Source organism: Oryzias latipes, chromosome 5 (genome assembly GCF_002234675.1).
Source record: "Oryzias latipes chromosome 5, ASM223467v1".
In the NCBI taxonomy this organism is placed as follows: domain Eukaryota; kingdom Metazoa; phylum Chordata; class Actinopteri; order Beloniformes; family Adrianichthyidae; genus Oryzias; species Oryzias latipes.
Genome location: NC_019863.2, coordinates 32874461 through 32891322, shown reverse-complemented (window position 1 = coordinate 32891322; position 16862 = coordinate 32874461). Strand labels below are relative to the sequence as shown.

General features: G+C 46.8%; 1 protein-coding gene and 1 long non-coding RNA gene across 3 annotated transcripts in view; one reads left to right on the top strand and one right to left on the bottom strand.

Moving 5' to 3' along the window:
• LOC101171463 (angiopoietin-1) overlaps positions 1–16862 on the bottom strand; it is a 65081-nt gene that overhangs the window by 20645 nt on the left and 27574 nt on the right. The window lies entirely within an intron of this gene.
• Positions 12120–13593, top strand: LOC110013834. The gene is made up of 3 exons (XR_002873338.1): positions 12120–12565; positions 12687–12871; positions 12978–13593. It is a non-coding gene; the product is annotated as an uncharacterized LOC110013834 (long non-coding RNA).

Below are 16862 nucleotides of genomic sequence, written 5' to 3'. Positions count from 1 at the left end.
AGCAGAGCCGTGAAGTGTGACGACTTGATTCATGACCTTTTATCAGAGGAAACAAAAAGCAGGAGCTCAAATGAAGATACCCCCCCCCCCCCCCCCCATTAATGCTGCCAACACTGTCCTGCCCTGTAAACGGGTCAATGATCCTCTATGGATCACAGCAATAAATGAAAAAAGGAAGGATTTGTTCTAAACGTGCACTTATTCTTCATCCAGCCAGCATGATGCAGCGACTCCAGCTGCAGGATGACGACACAGATGACAGGAGCGGGAACGCAAACGCGTGGAGGGAAAAGCTTCCTGATTTGGTTTAATTCAGCCGATCGGAGCTTGAATTTCTGTCTGAACCAATCCTCTGCTGATGCTAACAGAAATACTGAACTCTGATGACCTGCACACTGTGTGTGTGTGAGTGTGTGTGTGTGTGTGTGTGGGTGTGTCTGTGTGTGGGTGTGTGTCTGTGTGTGTTTGCCAATGTGCCGGGTCATCACTGCACCCCCACAAGTGAGCCTCAACGAACATCTCAATCATCTAAAGTCCAATCAGGACCAGATGGGCTGAATCAACACTTGTGTCAGTGTGCATGTGTGTGTGTGTGTGTGTGTGTGTGGGGGGGGGGGGGGTCAGTGTGTGTGTCACTGTGCATGTGTGTACAGCTGAGTGTTTGCGCGGTTCCGCAGGTGTACATGTGTCTTGAGTGTCATCTTCATCACTAGACAGTATCAGGTCCATGCAAAGACAGGATGGGGGGGTTGGACATGGCCCCCACAGTCTGCATCTCGTCCTGTCGGGTTCTGTCTGGTTCTGTCTGGTTCTGTCTGGTTCTGTCGGGTTCTGTCTGGTTCTGCAGGATGGAGGTCAATGCTGTTGTTCAAAATCTGGTTTCAGAGCCGCTAAAAGAAAACAAACCTGGAAAATAGTTTGACTGGAAGAAATCTCAGACTGCAAGGAAAGTGAAAGGAAAATAAATCCAAAGCAAGTTGATGTTTCTGTGTGGAAAAGTCCACAGCGGTGGAGAAGTGTGAAGAAAAGACGTCCATGTCTGCTCTGAAGACACGTCTTCTGCAGATCCATATCTCTGTCCATTAACAATAAACTCAAGCAGTGTTTTAATATTAAAGACAGCTTTTCCACCGTCAGCATTTCTGAGCAGACGGAGCTGAATGGAGGTCGGCTCTGGTCTGGATGTTAGCTCAGCGACTCAGAAGGTTGTAGATGTTCAGGTTCTCTGTGGACTGGAGGACTGGAGGTCTGGAGTTCTTGAGGACTGGAGGACTGGAGGACTGGAGGTCTGGAGGTCTGGAGGACTGGAGGTCTGGAGGTCTGGAGGTCTGGAGGTCTGGAGGACTGGAGGTCTGGAGGTCTGGAGGTCTGGAGGTCTGGAGGTCTGGAGGACTGGAGGTCTGGAGGTCTGGAGGTCTGGAGGTCTGGAGGTCTGGAGATCTGGAGGTCTGGAGGACTGGAGGTCTGGAGGTCTGGAGGTCTGGAGGACTGGAGGTCTGGAGGTCTGGAGGTCTGGAGGTCTGGAGGTCTGGAGGTCTGGAGATCTGGAGGTCTGGAGGACTGGAGGACTGGAGGACTGGAGGACTGGAGGACTGGAGGTCTGGAGGACTGGAGGTCTGGAGGTCTGGAGGACTGGAGGTCTGGAGGTCTGGAGGTCTGGAGGTCTGGAGATCTGGAGGTCTGGAGGACTGGAGGACTGGAGGACTGGAGGACTGGAGGTCTGGAGGTCTGGAGGACTGGAGGACTGGAGGACTGGAGGTCTGGAGGTCTGGAGGTCTGGAGGACTGGAGGTCTGGAGGTCTGGAGGTCTGGATTTCTGGAGGTCTGGAGGTCTGGAGATCTGGAGGTCTGGAGGACTGGAGGACTGGAGGACTGGAGGACTGGAGGTCTGGAGGACTGGAGGTCTGGAGGTCTGGAGGACTGGAGGTCTGGAGGTCTGGAGATCTGGAGGTCTGGAGGACTGGAGGACTGGAGGACTGGAGGACTGGAGGTCTGGAGGTCTGGAGGACTGGAGGTCTGGAGGACTGGAGGTCTGGAGGTCTGGATTTCTGGAGGTCTGGAGGTCTGGAGGACTGGAGGACTGGAGGTCTGGATTTCTGGAGGTCTGGAGGACTGGAGGACTGGAGGACTGGAGGTCTGGATTTCTGGAGGTCTGGAGGTCTGGAGGTCTGGAGGACTGGAGGACTTGTTATCAGCTGCTGAGACTGTCCTCCTGGTTCTCCTGCTCAGTGGTAAAAGACAAAGTCTGAACGAGCTTGAAGCTGACGACCAAAAGTCTGTAAGGACCCTTAAGGAGAGAAAATATTCACCATCTAGTTCTGTCCCCCAGATTTAGTAAGTGGGCTCTTCCAGGCCCTTCAGCCTGAAGGGGGATCGCTCCCCCCAGGAGACCAGCAGGAGAGCTCAAAATGGGCCGGTCCAATGGGGTCTGGGTGTCAGTAGAAGGCGGGCCCAACTTGGCTTTTGGGACAGTTTTATTCAGAAAACAAATAGTGGATTCTGCAACTGAGGAAGCTTTGGTCTAGACTCCAGACCATCCGTCAGAGAGTCACAGCGGACTGTGGAGCTGGCAGGACCACAAAAGTCAAAGCTCACCTCGTTTCTCATTTTCACTCTGCAGCCAAAGAAAACCTCCTCAGTCTGTCTCTGTTCTTCAGGAACCAATTGACCAACAAGCTTTGGATCCAGTTTGTCATGTGTCCTTCTGGTTTGATCTAGAGTCCAGCTCACGATCGTGAACTTCCAACGAGTAGAGTAACGTTGGCACAAAGCTTGGGACAGGAGCTAAAAAAGAGCTGTTTTAAACTGCAGCTGACCTGTGATGTTCTCCTTCACACCAGCGTAAACATGACCGTGGAGTTAGATAGCAAAGCAGACTGTGTGGATGCACACTGCTAATCCCACTCAGCCATCCTCCTGACCAACGCTCAGCTGACAGAGGCAAACGTTGGCCTGAAGGTCTTTTCTACTGACTTCCATTTGTCTGATTAGGATCAAGATTTAGCTTTTTCACTACCTGCTGTCATTGTTCCACCACTGAAGGACAGATGAGCCCCCCCCCCCCCCCCCCCCACAAGAACAATTAAATCGGAAGGTTCGAGCCCCTCGGTGGCCGCTGCACTTGGCCACGCGCCATCATGAGTGTGTGTGTGTGTGTACTCATACATCTACCCCTGTGAGGACAAATTTATGATTTTACAAGTTCCAGCTGTTCCAACACAGCAGGCATGTTTATGTTTATCCTCAGATGTAGAACAGAAGCTGCAGCATATGTTCCAAAAGGAAAATAACCACTTTTATGACCAAAAACCCATCAGAGAGCTGCCGGCTGCAGAACTCGCTCTGCAAAGAGCAAAAACTCGTCCCAGCTGTTCAGGTTCTGACTTTACAGTTTAACCTCTGTGGCACATTTCTGGAGAACCTGGAGAACAGATGAGTTCCACACAGAAAGCAGAGCAGTGAGCCTGATCCTCATGAAGATCAGCGTGTCCACATGTTTTAGTCCAACACCTGATGTATTTTGGAGAAAGTACAAACAAAAGCAGCAACTTTCAACCTTCCTGCTGCTTCCAAACTTCAGCTGCTTCAGCTTCTCAAACTTGGCTTTTTCCAACGATTGGTGTTGGTTTTGCTGATGTTGACATGTCTGCAAACCAGACGACAACAAGCTGCAGCGCTCCATTTGTACTCAGGGAGGAGGAGACAGGGGTTGCCATGGAAACAGGTCCAATGGGACCTTGGGTTCCCTCATGTTGTTTACCTACGTGGGTTCCAGCTCCGGATCAACGCCATGGCGGGACACTAGTCGTGCTCAGCAGTTGGCAGAGATTTAGACCTAATTCATCACAGGTTTAATGCGGAAAGTGATCCAACCAATCACGACCCGGATAACGTCCAACCATGAAAACCCTGACTTTTGTCCATTTATCAGGTCTTAACTCGTAACCTGGACCGTATGTAAATATTTTGGTCTTGATTTTCATTCCTCAATCCTCAGAAACTGTCAGAGATGAATAATTCCTTCTTTTTCACTGCTAGCATGACACAGATGCTGCCAGGAGGCGTGTCATGAAATGACTGATGACACACGAAACAGGAGAAAACCAAAGGAACCTGAAGATGAGTCTGTTGTTGTCCTTCAAACGCAGCTTTGCTGATTTTAGGTGACACACTAACATTTTGTGAGGTTTGCTTTGGATCTCCTTTGTGTCTTCAGACGTGGACAAACAAAGCCAGCGTCTCATTGTGCGATTGTCATTACTGTGTAGCTGAAATGTGTGTGTTTCTGTACGACACGGAGAGCAGAGAGTTTCTGGGAAACTCTGTGTGGCTCTGAGCCAGAAGTCTCTAGAAATCTCTGTTGACCCCCCCATCCCCAAACCTCTGCTGTTCCTCCCCCCCAGCATCTTTCTGAAGCTTCACTAAACTACCTGCTTTCATGTTTTTGTCTCCATCGCCAGCAAATGATTTTACTCCGTTTCCTTCTCCGTCCTCCCCCTTCAACCCCCCCCCCCCTCTTTGTTTCTTTAAGTCTGTCAACTTCCATGGCAACTGCAACCTCCAGAGACAAACGGCTCTTTAAGATGGGATTTGGAAACAAAATGAGAAATCATTCACTCCTGTTCTCTCAGTCTATCACACACACACACACATGCACACTCACGCACATGCACACCAACACACACATGCACACTCACGCACATGCACACCAACACACACATACACACTCACGCACATGCACACCAACACACATGCACACACACACACACACACACACACACACATGAGCTTTGGAGGAGTGCTCCATCCATCCCTGATGAAAGTCTGTCTCCTCACTAACATACAGTATCTGTTGGCCTTTTGAACAGCAGATAAATCTCACTGAAGCTCTTTTCCAGCAGCTTCCCCCGTTAGTCACCCGCTGTGCTTTTCGAGTCGGACTCGGGTCTCGATCGTGACACACTGAGTGGATATTGGACTGAGCAGTCTGCCATCCTGTGAATCATATCCTCCAGACCACTACCATAAACGGTTGTAATTTCCGAGTTTACTTTGGTCCTGAAAGGAAAGAGCGTCTTTCTGCAGAAGCGACTCGCTCATTTTCAAATGATGCCATCATCAAACGCTTCAGTCACTGCAGATGTGACATGTCTTTGTCCTCTTCTGCATGACAGTAGGTCCGCTGCTGATCTAGTTTAAGCTCCAGCTCTGTGTAAAAAACAAAAAGTGGTGCAATTCCCCACAAATAATCAAATCCAAACCAACATCAACACGGGGAGCATGGAAGCAAACCACCAGAATCCAGCAGAACCGTCTGCTTTTGGACAGGTTTGACCGTTTTCCTCGCAGACAGCCCATGTCCACCCGTAAGGACAGCTGGGACAGGCTGCAGGACAGGTCCCAGCCGGCCCACATCATTATTTGGTTCAGGGTCTTTATCCACTGAGTTCAGCAGATACTAAACATTAGATCCAAGCCCGACGGGCCCCTTTAAACGTCAGCTTTGACCTTCAGAGTCCTGATCCAAAGTGCTTTGTAGTCTTCTTTTGTCTAAATGACTCTAGGTTGGTTGAAGCGTCCCGTACTTCAGTCGGCGGTTCGAGTTCAGGGGCACACCTCTGCAAGCAGGCCGAGCGCTCTGCACACAAGAACAGTACCAAACTACAGAACTTTGGTGTCAGCTGTTCAAATCGTGTTCTGGTCCAAATGTTCAAACCAAAATCCACAAACAGAAGGAGTCATCGAAAAGCGTGTAGAGCCGAAGAACAGAAACAAAATGTAATAGTTTAAAACTTTAAAATGATGTTTTACTGTCAACATTTGAGCTTAAAACAAGAATCCAGCAGTGAAAACACCGCTGTTTCTCTGAAGAACAGAAATCGAACGATTACCAAGTCGTGTTGCTGAACAATCTGGATAAAGTTGGCATTTTAATCTCAAGGCCATAAGCTTTTAAATCCTGTTTATTTTTACATGTTTGACCTGGAATACAGTTAAAAAGATGCCAGACCTGGAGGCAGAGGAAAGGTTTCTGCACATCAGACCACACATTACTGACTGATGACATTGTCATATGCCGACGTCCAGCTTTGCCAGATTTCCTTTTTGGGGCTCCGAAAAGAAAAACATCAAACCATCCGCTGAGATCAGAATCCCGACGTCTCTCAGTATTTCATTTGATTGTGAGAACATGTTTTACGTCCATCTTTATGATATTTTAAACAAAATCCTGTAAATCCCGTTGACAGCTGTACATATAATCTTGTGAGGTCCTAAACATTTCATAACCACTCAGAGCCAAACTGATGTGTGTGAAACATTTGGGGAAGAAAAGACGTTATCCGAGTATCACGAAGGGCCGTAAAACTCACTCGTCAAATTCTCTGCTGCAACAACAGCTGCTTTCGAAACAGTTGGAGCCCGTCTGGGGATTTAGCCTTTACACCAGACAGCAGGCAGATGTTCATCCACTCTGGAAGTGAAACTGCATCAATGCATCCAATAGTGCAGCAATGATGTGGTAGAGACTCCCACCAGGGCTTTCAGGGAACCGCCTCCCCTGAGAAAAGAAAGGGGATTTCTGACCAGATTCATTCACAACCATCCAGAATAGGACAGATTCAAACCCCTAACCACCGGTGACAGATGCTCTCCAGCATCTTCTTCTCATCAACAGAAGGACTGAACATCTGCAGAGATGTGAGTGAATGCTTAGAACAACTGTCTAATACCAAACACTGCAGTTCCCTAAAAGGCCACTGGAGGCTGGTTCCAAACGGGAGCAATGTATTCATTGGCTACTATGTAGGGTCTGCATGCTGCAAACTTTTAAGTGTATTCTAATGTTCATCATAAACATCCCCAAAGTGGTATTTTGATCCATTCATGCATTTCCAACTATTCCTCTAAAAACCTGCTCTCTGAGCACCGGCCCCTCCCAACCCACAAAAACAAACTGGTCCTCTCATTGTGATGTCACAAAGTGAGGAACCGCTTCTTCCAGAGTCTGCCCTGCCAGCTCCGCCCCCAGGCTAACAGACACGCCCACTTTCTCCGTGGAGCTAGCGGTGATGGGCTAACAGGTTTCTTTGTAAATGCAGAACATGAACGTCCCTCTTTGCAAAAGTTCAGATGATGTTTGTTTTGTGGGAGAAACGCCGACTATAGGCCAAAAAAGTCCTCATCCTGTTTCCTCTCCAGTGTTTGTTGATCTGCTTTGAGAAAAAATGTCTGACTTCGAGAGTCGTGGTCACTCTCAATGGGGGGTGGGGGGGTTCAAACGTGACCTTGGGCGTGGGGCTTTCCTGTGATGCCATCCTATGCATAAAGATAAAAAATGTCACTTCAAACAAAATGATTCCACCTCAAAGGTCAAGTTCCTGATGACTCTGCCCTGATGGACTCCCCCATGCATCCCCCCTGCTCCCCCCACAGCGGACCGGTCCATATGGAACGTATGTGTTGATGACAAGTTCAGCTTTGTTCTAGTTGACAGACAGGACTTATTGACCAATCAGAGCTGAGCGCAGTAACCTGATCTGATCTGAGATGCTGTCTTTGTTCTGGCTTTTATTACTTTGAAGCATTTTGTTTCTTTCCTGTTTACTCCTCAGATGTTGGTGGTCTTTATGAAGAAAGCGCTTTGTTTGCTTTGCGATGTGAGCGGATAACATTCCTGACTCGTCACCTGGTGGTCGGATGCTGATAGCATCAGACAATAAATCAGCCATCGGAAGGCTTGTAGGTTTCTAAAAAAGCTCATTAAGTCTGGAGGAAGGAAGCTGAGGCAAACATTCAAGAGCTTCATGAAGTTGAAATGCGGAGCTGAACTGAAGTCTGGGTCCATCCAGGAGAGAGAGGAAAGAAGACCTAATGAGTTTCTGGACCAGCTATACGACCGTTTTCATTTGGATGCATCAGCTCCACTTCAGAGTTGGATGAGAAGAAAGACGAAAAGCCAGGAAGCTCTTTGACTCTGCACTCATTAAAACATGCAAAAGCCAGTAAACCATCGACACGGATGTGTTTCTGTGATTTCACAGCCTGCAGAGCTGTGGCCTGAACATCTGACACTGATGTCCAGACAGCCCCCCCTCCAGGGAAGCTCACACACACACCAATGTTTGTTTCCCCTCAAATCAACAAACGGAGCATCCAGCACTCGGCATTCTGCATCCAGACCGGCTGTAAACACTTCCTTTCACTTGTTTGGAGCGACCCTGAGGAAAATCATTCCTCCTCACAACACTTTATATTCCATTCTCCTAAATTGTAATTTCACGGAGGTGCGGGGTTAAGGCTACAGCTGATTGCGCCAGCAGATTCCAGCCCGTTCATTATGTGTTATCAGGGAGTCGGACTGAGCCTGAAGTGGAGTTTCTGTTTTCTTTGCAATTCAAAGAGGCTGGCTTCCCCCGAACCGGGCCTGAGTGCTTTGACCCGACAGCTCCGAGGAGAGAGCAGCAGCGGGCCAAAAGGAAGGGCTGCTCTGCAGCTCGCAGTCACCAAGCCGCCGCTGCAGCGGGTTGGAGGAAAACATGAGGTAATGTTAGTTCAGCATCTCTGATTCAAGCTGAACGGCCTGATTGACTGGAACAAACACACAGAAAGGACTCTGACAAGCTGAACATGAAGCTTTTCTGTTTGGATGCTTCTCTAAATGTGAGTGACGAGACTCATTTATGCTTCAAGTTAAACGTTTTTAGGACATTTTTCAATCATGAACTCAAAAAAAAAGCATGGTTAAGCCAAAAGAACAAAGTCAAAATGTAAAACTGAACTAAAAATCTACAAGTCATTTTAATAAATGAGGGGGAGGATGAAATAAACTGAACAGTCACTGCAAAAAGTAAAAGAGGAGAAAAATGATCTTATCAATAAAAGTTTTTCAAAAGCAAAACGGTCTCAGTCTAAGAAAATAAAATTCTTAAAATAAGAATTCTTGGTAAAACTATTTTCTAACCCACTTTTTTTTTGCTTATTCAGGGGAAATCTGCCAATGTAATGTGATTTCCAAAGGGGCTGTTTAAATGACATGTTGGTGCAAATGTTCTAGAAGAGGAGCCGATCCTGAGCAGGTTTCCATGAGAAACGTGAGAACTGTTGTGTTCCAGTAAAGGTTGCATCAGTGTGGATCAGCTGTGCGTTCGTTTCTTCTGCAGAGATGCCGTCTCAGCGGGAAGCCCGCGTCCTGCCGTCTGCTTGTTTGGGATGCTTTACGGGGCTTTGGGTTTGAATTCTAAAAACAAACACGGGATAAGTGAGGAGCTTCAGCCTCAGTGTTCTGATTCCTCAAGGAGAACTTGTAAATGAGCAGCAGACTGCTGTGCAGGAAAGCCTGATGACCAGAGAGCGTTTAGCATGTCCACACACTGCTGCTGCGCTTCATTTCCAGAGACATCAACATCCTGGAGAGTGGGAGGACCTCCGCCCCATGACGAGCCGAAACGGGGATTTGGCCTGAGAATCCAAAGTAACGCAAGTGATTGACAGCTGGAAGTCAAGTGATGTGAACCAAATGAGTTCAAACGGAGGCCGCTCTGACCGAGCCCACGTTCTGAACCTGAACCTGCAACCCGGGACAAATGGACGAAACCGGTTCCATGGAGAGACCAAGCCACAGTTTTTCCTTCAAGCTCTTCAAACATCTGAGAATCCAAACCCCAACCTGATCTGCTGAGCAAACAGCAGGAATAAATGTAGAATCATCACAGAACATGAAACACAGATATTTAAGGCACACATGAAAGGAAAACAAACCAACAAATCCTGGCTTTGCAATGTTCCACCTTTGAGAAGGAACTATTGTGAAAATCTGCATCTCCTGAAGCTTCATCCTTCTTCCAGAACAACCGGAAATGAACGTCACATTCTTTGTTTATGAAGATTTGACATTTGTGCTCAAGTCAGATTCTGCGCTTGGACTCCAATAAATAAACAGTCTTTTTATAGATTTCCAATTCCTCATCAAGTCATTTGACATTCTTTACATATTTGACAGCCTGCAGCTCAGTCTGGAGCTTTTCTTCCCCAAGCAGGGAGCAGTGGGGATGAACGCTTCATCTGCCAGTCACACCTCTTCCTCTGCTGCTGCGGCATGGAAATGACCACAGAAAAGAAACTTCCAGAAAAAGTAGGTAATTGGATGTGAGTGGGCGGGGACGGGTGCAGCGCTTCTGTGAAGTGTTTGCGGCGCGGTAAACACACGCCCCAGTCTGACGATTTCACTGATTGTAGCTGCAGACGTCAGTTTCAGTCGATGGGAGGAAGAAACAGCCGTTTAGGCCATTACCTGTCTGTCATTCTGGAGGCTAGAGGTTCAAATCCCAGCCTAAACTGTCATAGTTGGTGGAAAAAACATTTAACTCCACACGGCTCTAATGTGACAAACACAACCTGCGTGGGGTTTTGGAGAAAAGCGTCTGCTAAATGCGCTGTAATCTATTACATGAAGGCAGTAAAACAACAGCACACGGTTCTGCTAATTACTCACAAGCTCTCAATGATCTGCTGGACAAACATGAGGCCTTCCAAACACATTTAGGAGTGAGGCTTGTGCTCCATCTCTGCTAGAAAGAACGTTTTCTTTGGATCCGAGCGGTGAGGACATTTTAAAGGCAGTGATTGTTGATCAGCCAGCCCCCTGGAGTAAAGCAGTGTAATGGCAGAATAATGGTTTTCGCCGTCTGTTTGGATGGTTGTGTGATTAGGAGTGAGTAGCTGGCACTGCTATCATGTTTGTGTGTTCTCTGAGTGCCATGGTGGGGGGGGGGGGTTCAGGCATCAGACCGGCCAAACGCCACACTCAGCTGTGAGACATCTCATCTGCAACATCTCTGCAACCACCAGCGTTCCGTTCATAGCCTGGCTTTTCCCCCACGTCCAATGAAACCCGGAGGCCACGGCACAGAACCGCATGGTCACGGCGGCACGTCAGCATCCGTTTGAACTCTTTGGCGTGGAAGGGGAACGAGAACTTTACCAACAAGATCTTCTCAGCTCTTTCTTTGGGTTTCATTCCTGATCCACGGTGATGGAATAATGCACATAAGTTATCTCCTGTTTTCTTTTATGCGTTACCTAGCAACACAACGTAATAGAATCAGTTCCTACAGTATAATGTAATATAATCGTTTGTTTCACAGGAAGCTGAAGCACCTGCATGAGAGACTATGTGGGAAGACGGACATGTTGGAATGAATTCATGCTTTCTGATAGCTGTGATTGTATCTGTTCCCTTAGAGCTCAGTGCACATGTACATCAGGAAACACCCAAAAAACGGCATTAAAGAGGAGGCGACAGATTGTGCTCCAGAGCGGAGACGGATGGAGGCTGGGTCCCTTCTCTGTTCACTGTCCTCGTGACGGTACCTTCAGTCTGTTGTCTTTGTTTCCTTGTGTTGTTATCTCGGATGTTGCGGGTTGTTTTAACCCAACAAACGGTTGCAGTCAGAACAGCTACAAAAAGAGGTTTGTCAGTAACTCCCTCCCATGGAAAGGATCTATGCTGCACTCGTTTTTTTGGCCTGTAGTTGGACAGATAAACTTTTTTACATTGATCTAACTTAATTATTTTGTTTTTTTGATCTAACTTAATTATTTAGTTTGGTGAAAGTAAATCATTTTTTTAAGTTCATTCAACTGAAAAATAACACGTAGTTGTCTGACATGTTATTTTACTTTCAATCAACTTCATTCAATGAAGTTGGTGTAACTTTGGTGAGAAGCTGTCAATGTGTCATGACAACATAACGTGAGGCAGCGCAAGGAATTGTGGGATACCGTTTTCTTTGCCTGTCTGGGCAGATTGGGGTTTCAGTGTGAGTTTTTGTCCATGTGTTTTGCTGTTTTATTCTGTTTTAACTATTTAAACTGTTGTGTTTATTTCTTTCTGCACCATGAGTTAGAGTGTTTGTGCGGAAAGACGGTTTGTCCAAATATTAAAGACAGCGACCACAACACATGAACTCCTGCCTTGTAATGAGAGACATTGCTGGGTTCCTCATGTCTTTGACTTGGTAATTACAAAGCCTGTTGGTTGAAACTTCAGAAGAATGTGTCAATTTAAGTTAGATAAGTTAGATCAAATTAAATGAAGACATTAATTAATAAATTAGATGAAATTAAATCAGATTAAATTGAGTTGGATAGACTGAAAAAATGAAGTTGAATAAACTTAATTCAATTACGTCTTACCATTTGCAGTGATTGGCTAACGTTGGATCAGTTTTTTCCTTTCAGAGTGCGGTTCCTCTTTGGCTGTGATCCACACTTGAACCTTAACGTGTTTTCTTCGTTGGCTAGAACTAAGAACTGCACTTCTGATCCAAACAGCATCACGTTGGTGTCGGTTGGCCTCGTTTCCATGTAAACAGAGCTGAAACTAACGAGACGTTCTTAAAACCAGACACACCCAGACAACCTCAGAAAGCTGCACCAACGTCACCAAACTCCAAGAATGTCTTCACCTGATGGTCAGGGAGGTTTTGGCCCCGGAACAAGTCCACGTCCAGAGAATGATTGTTCCCCTGATCTCCTCCAGGATGTCATCACACAAATCAAAAATGTCGGTAACTAAATTCTGGAGCTGGAAAAAGTTCTAACTACTACATTAAAAATTGGCAGAGTGCGTTCATTATTGAAATGTTTGTTTTGATTAAAACAAAGTGTCCTGTTTCTGAGTGCAGGTCATCACGTCTGCAATCAGTCAATCAATGTTCAGAGCGGTTCAATGCAAACCTCATGTCGAGCTCCAGCTCTGCAGAAAAGCCCTGCAGGTTCAGTTCTGGAGGTCGCTGGGATCCAGAGTGATGGTCTGAGGTTCTCTGCAGTCCAGCACAGAACCGCCAGTCTGTCTTCAAAACAGATTCAGGTATTTTTATACACTCTCAAAATCCAAATCTACTTTAAGATTCAGGATCCTGAGAAAAGACCCAGTTTTTACCTGCATGAGGACAAACGACGTTTGCATTTTTCAGGACTAAAGGAGATCATTTGGGAGAACGCACACTTCTGATGTCCGCTCAAGCTAAGTCTTTTCACGGAGGATGAAACCTTCTCGTTAATGATGGAGGATGTGCCCGACGGTGGGAGAAAAGCAGGGAGGATTCTGGGCTTTCAGAAAAGGAAAAATAGTCTCAGTCCCAGGCAGCTGTCCTCACAGGTGGACACGGCCGTCTGCAGGTGAGAAATGGTCAAACCTGTACGGCTCACACAGGTGACCTGCATGAAATATCACCGTGGTGGACGCTCGGTGACCCCGTAGAGAGAAAAATTTCATTTTTTTCTACGTTCATGGTGCGGGCGACAGGTCATAGAGAACACTTCTACAACACATGAGGGGGAGTCAGGGGGAGTCAGGGGGACGTAGGTGATGCAGCCAGAAAACGAGTTAGAGGAGCTGCAAACAAGGAGCAACAGGTTGGAGGTCGGATGGGATTCTTGTTTTTATGGTGTTGTCAATGAATGTTGCACTGTGACACCGGGCTCTCCGGGTGAACCTGGGAACCAAAGCAACACGTCCTAACCTCAGTCATAAAGCTTGGTTCTGATTATTCCAGAGTTCTGATGGGCTTGACTGTAAACAGAATCTTTTGTGACGCATTGTCTGTCCTCGTCAATGTGTGCCCGTTTGTGTGCTTGTGTGTGTGCATGTGTGTGTGCTCGTGTGTGTGCTCGTGTGTGTGCATGTGTGTGCGCTCGTGTGTGTGCTCGTGTGTGTGCTCGTGTGTGTGCGTGTGTGTGCTCGTGTGTGCGCTCGTGTGTGCGCTCGTGTGTGTGCTCGTGTGTGTGCTCGTGTGTGTGCAATCCTCTTGATTGTTGGTTGTATCAAAGTGAAATGAAGACTATGTGTTTGCTGTAAAACCGTACATCTCATTTGACTCTAAACGTAAATCAAGTCAAACATCTTAAGCCTGTCAATCATTTTTTCTGATCACCAGTGGTTTTTCCAGCACTCGACGGCTCACTTTTTTTGTTTTATTTGAATGAAAAGCTTTTATTTTTGCTGGCTGAGCCTGAAACGCTTCGATCCGACCGGCAGAGGTGGAACCAGAAAGAATTGCTCTAAAGAGAGACGCAGGTTCCTAAAGGCCTCGGTGAAGATGCTCTCATGTTTTCAGCTGAATCTCTGGATTCTTTTCAGTCCTTCACAAAGAGGCTTCTGTCAAAATCAGCTGGATATTTAGATCTGAATGGCCAGATTGAAGAGCTTCTTTGGCCTGTTTGCTGGTTCTGTCAAACTGTAAAAACTGGCTTTTTAGATGAGATGAAACGGGAACAGTTCTGTTGCTGTTTCTAGCGGAGCTGTTTTCTGCTCAGCATCTCTTTTCCTCTCAGCGGGTCTCTTTTAACATCTTGTTTCATTTATGATGGACGTGTTCAGGTCCTCCCTTTCTCCAGATTGAAACTTCAGGAAGGTGCAAAGCTCCTCATAACGTGCTCCGGTATGACCAGCACGAAATCAGATCATCTCTGCAGTTCTACAGACTGTCTCTTTATGAGAAGCATGTGAGTTTCCTGAATGCAGATGAACCCGATGCTCTCATGGGGCCGTGTCTGTCATCTAAAGACACATTTCATCTGCATCTGTTCAGCGGATGCATTCACTGAATGTCGCATCAATCTGGACCCACAAATGTTTGTTCTGGACGTTTCATGTCATGATTTCAAAATGAGAGAAAAATGGTCTGTTGTCGGACAATTAGAGATGTTTTAGAAAAACTGTTGACTTTTATTTTATGATGTCATTTAGAAGCATTTCACTTAAAGAATGAGACGCCAACATTCAAGCTGATGAAGTTTAAAAAATCGAGTGAAATGATTCATTTTCTGTGAAGGTCGTGTTATTTGTCTGGAGTCCGTCCCAGGTCACGGAAAAGGAGGCCACACCCCGGCGGGTCATCGGCTCAAAGATGAGCAGCCAAGCTAATATGGACGGATGACAGAAAACATTCAAACTCCAGCCAGGATTCTGACCCGGATTGGTTCCAGGTCCAACTGGAGTCCATGATTCTAAATACAGGAAGGATCCTGTGGAACAAAGACATCATTGCTGTTAAAGTGGATGTGTCTTTTTCTGATCACTTCAATGTTTGTCTTCTTTTTCAAATGACATTTTCCACCGGCGTACATAACTGTGATTTATATATTTTGGGTTTGACTGTTCAAAATGAAGGTGATGGATCACAGAGACATCAAATGTCTGCGTGAGCCGCTTCCACAGACGTCCTTCACAGACTGAGCAGAAACTCTTCTGCTTCATTCAGCAGAAGCTTCGTCTCAACCCTGGGGGGTAAAAACAGGTGAACTCCTACCGGAGGTGAACCGTCACACAGTCAATGGTTCAGCCACAGTGAGAGTTCCCTGACACCCCCCCCCTCACCCTGGAAACAGAAATCCAGTTTACATGCGGTTCTCCGCTGATTGAAATGGAATCCGGTTGTTGGAGCTCATGCAGATGCTCACTGTGACACGAATCAATCCAGATTAAAACAAGACGCTGAGAAAAACGCCTCCATCTGCTTCCAGCAGCATCTCAGGACTGATTCCCGACAGGGGGGGGTCAATGAGACCCGAGGTTTCGGCTGGTCACTCTGACTTTGTGAGTGGCGTGGAAACGCGGCGTGAGGATCCCCTGCAGAAGCTTTTCGCCTCCTCTGAGCTCATTCTGATGTCTGTCTTCTAGATTTACAGCAGTGACTGTCTGGATTCATGCTTGACGTCCCATCATGACTCTTTGCTGCACTAATGTGCAGAAACGCAGACTTTCAACTTTTCTAATATTGTTTTAAAAGAGTAAAAACTCTGAATTTACTGGACACCAAAGCTTCTGTGAGGGTTTGAACCCTTAAACCACAGAAGGTTGATGTTTCACACAGAAGCGTTAATGCAGTCAGTCGACGGGTGAAGAACTGTTTCCTGTTTTTAGCGATAACTGCATGTGGAGTCACGCTTCACGCTCTCCAGACCTTCAGAGAAGGAGCAGCATGTGGCTGGAAGGATGCACAGAAACACCAAGAACCAGCTTCCAGCGATGAGGCCAATAATTCAGACAGTCTGTGCTCTACGTTCTTTTTAGGTTTTCTTTAGGGCGCCGAGGCTTTAAAAACATCAGCCTGCAGACTCAGCCTGGACCTCAGCTGACGCCTCCTCAGTGCAACAGAACCGTGAAGGGAAGAGTCTGGATCTGAGAAAGACATCAACGGAAATGTCATTGGAGCCGTTTTCATAATCGAGTCCCGATTCCAAGATCATCAGAGCTTTATGCACCTTTATGGGATGCAGGGCCACTTTATAGGTCTGCAAGGAGGCGCCGTCAACCACAGCTGGAGGGAACCTGATGATGTGATGGTCAGAAAGTGAAGATGGATGTATCACCAGGGTTGGCTTCAGTCCAAGACGGAGACGTCGCTCCAAAAGAGACACCTTCAAGCTCCATTTGTGAACCAAGAGGTTTGAAAGTCAGACGAGACGAAGACCTTCGGCTCCAGAAACGGTCGAGCAAATAAAGCAAAATGAATTTTTCAGAATTAATAAGCTGTTCATTGACACTTTTAGAGGAAGACCTCAAATCTTCCACTTTAAGGGCTAACCCTAAACCAACAGTAGAGTCCTGAGTTCCTGACCGCCCCCAGGATGAACCCCCCCCCTGTCATCCTGTGTGTCAGCCCTTCCAAATAACACAAAAAGTCCTTTGTGGGCCTGCTAATAAGGTTAAAAGCAGTGAATTTAAGGTTGAACCAAAACATAGATTAAAGTAGAAAACTTTAGACTTGAAATTATAACCCCCCCCCCCCCCCATTGGGGCCAAACTACCCAAAATGAGCCTTAAAGGCAGTGAAGAGCTGCCGGACGGTCCGTCT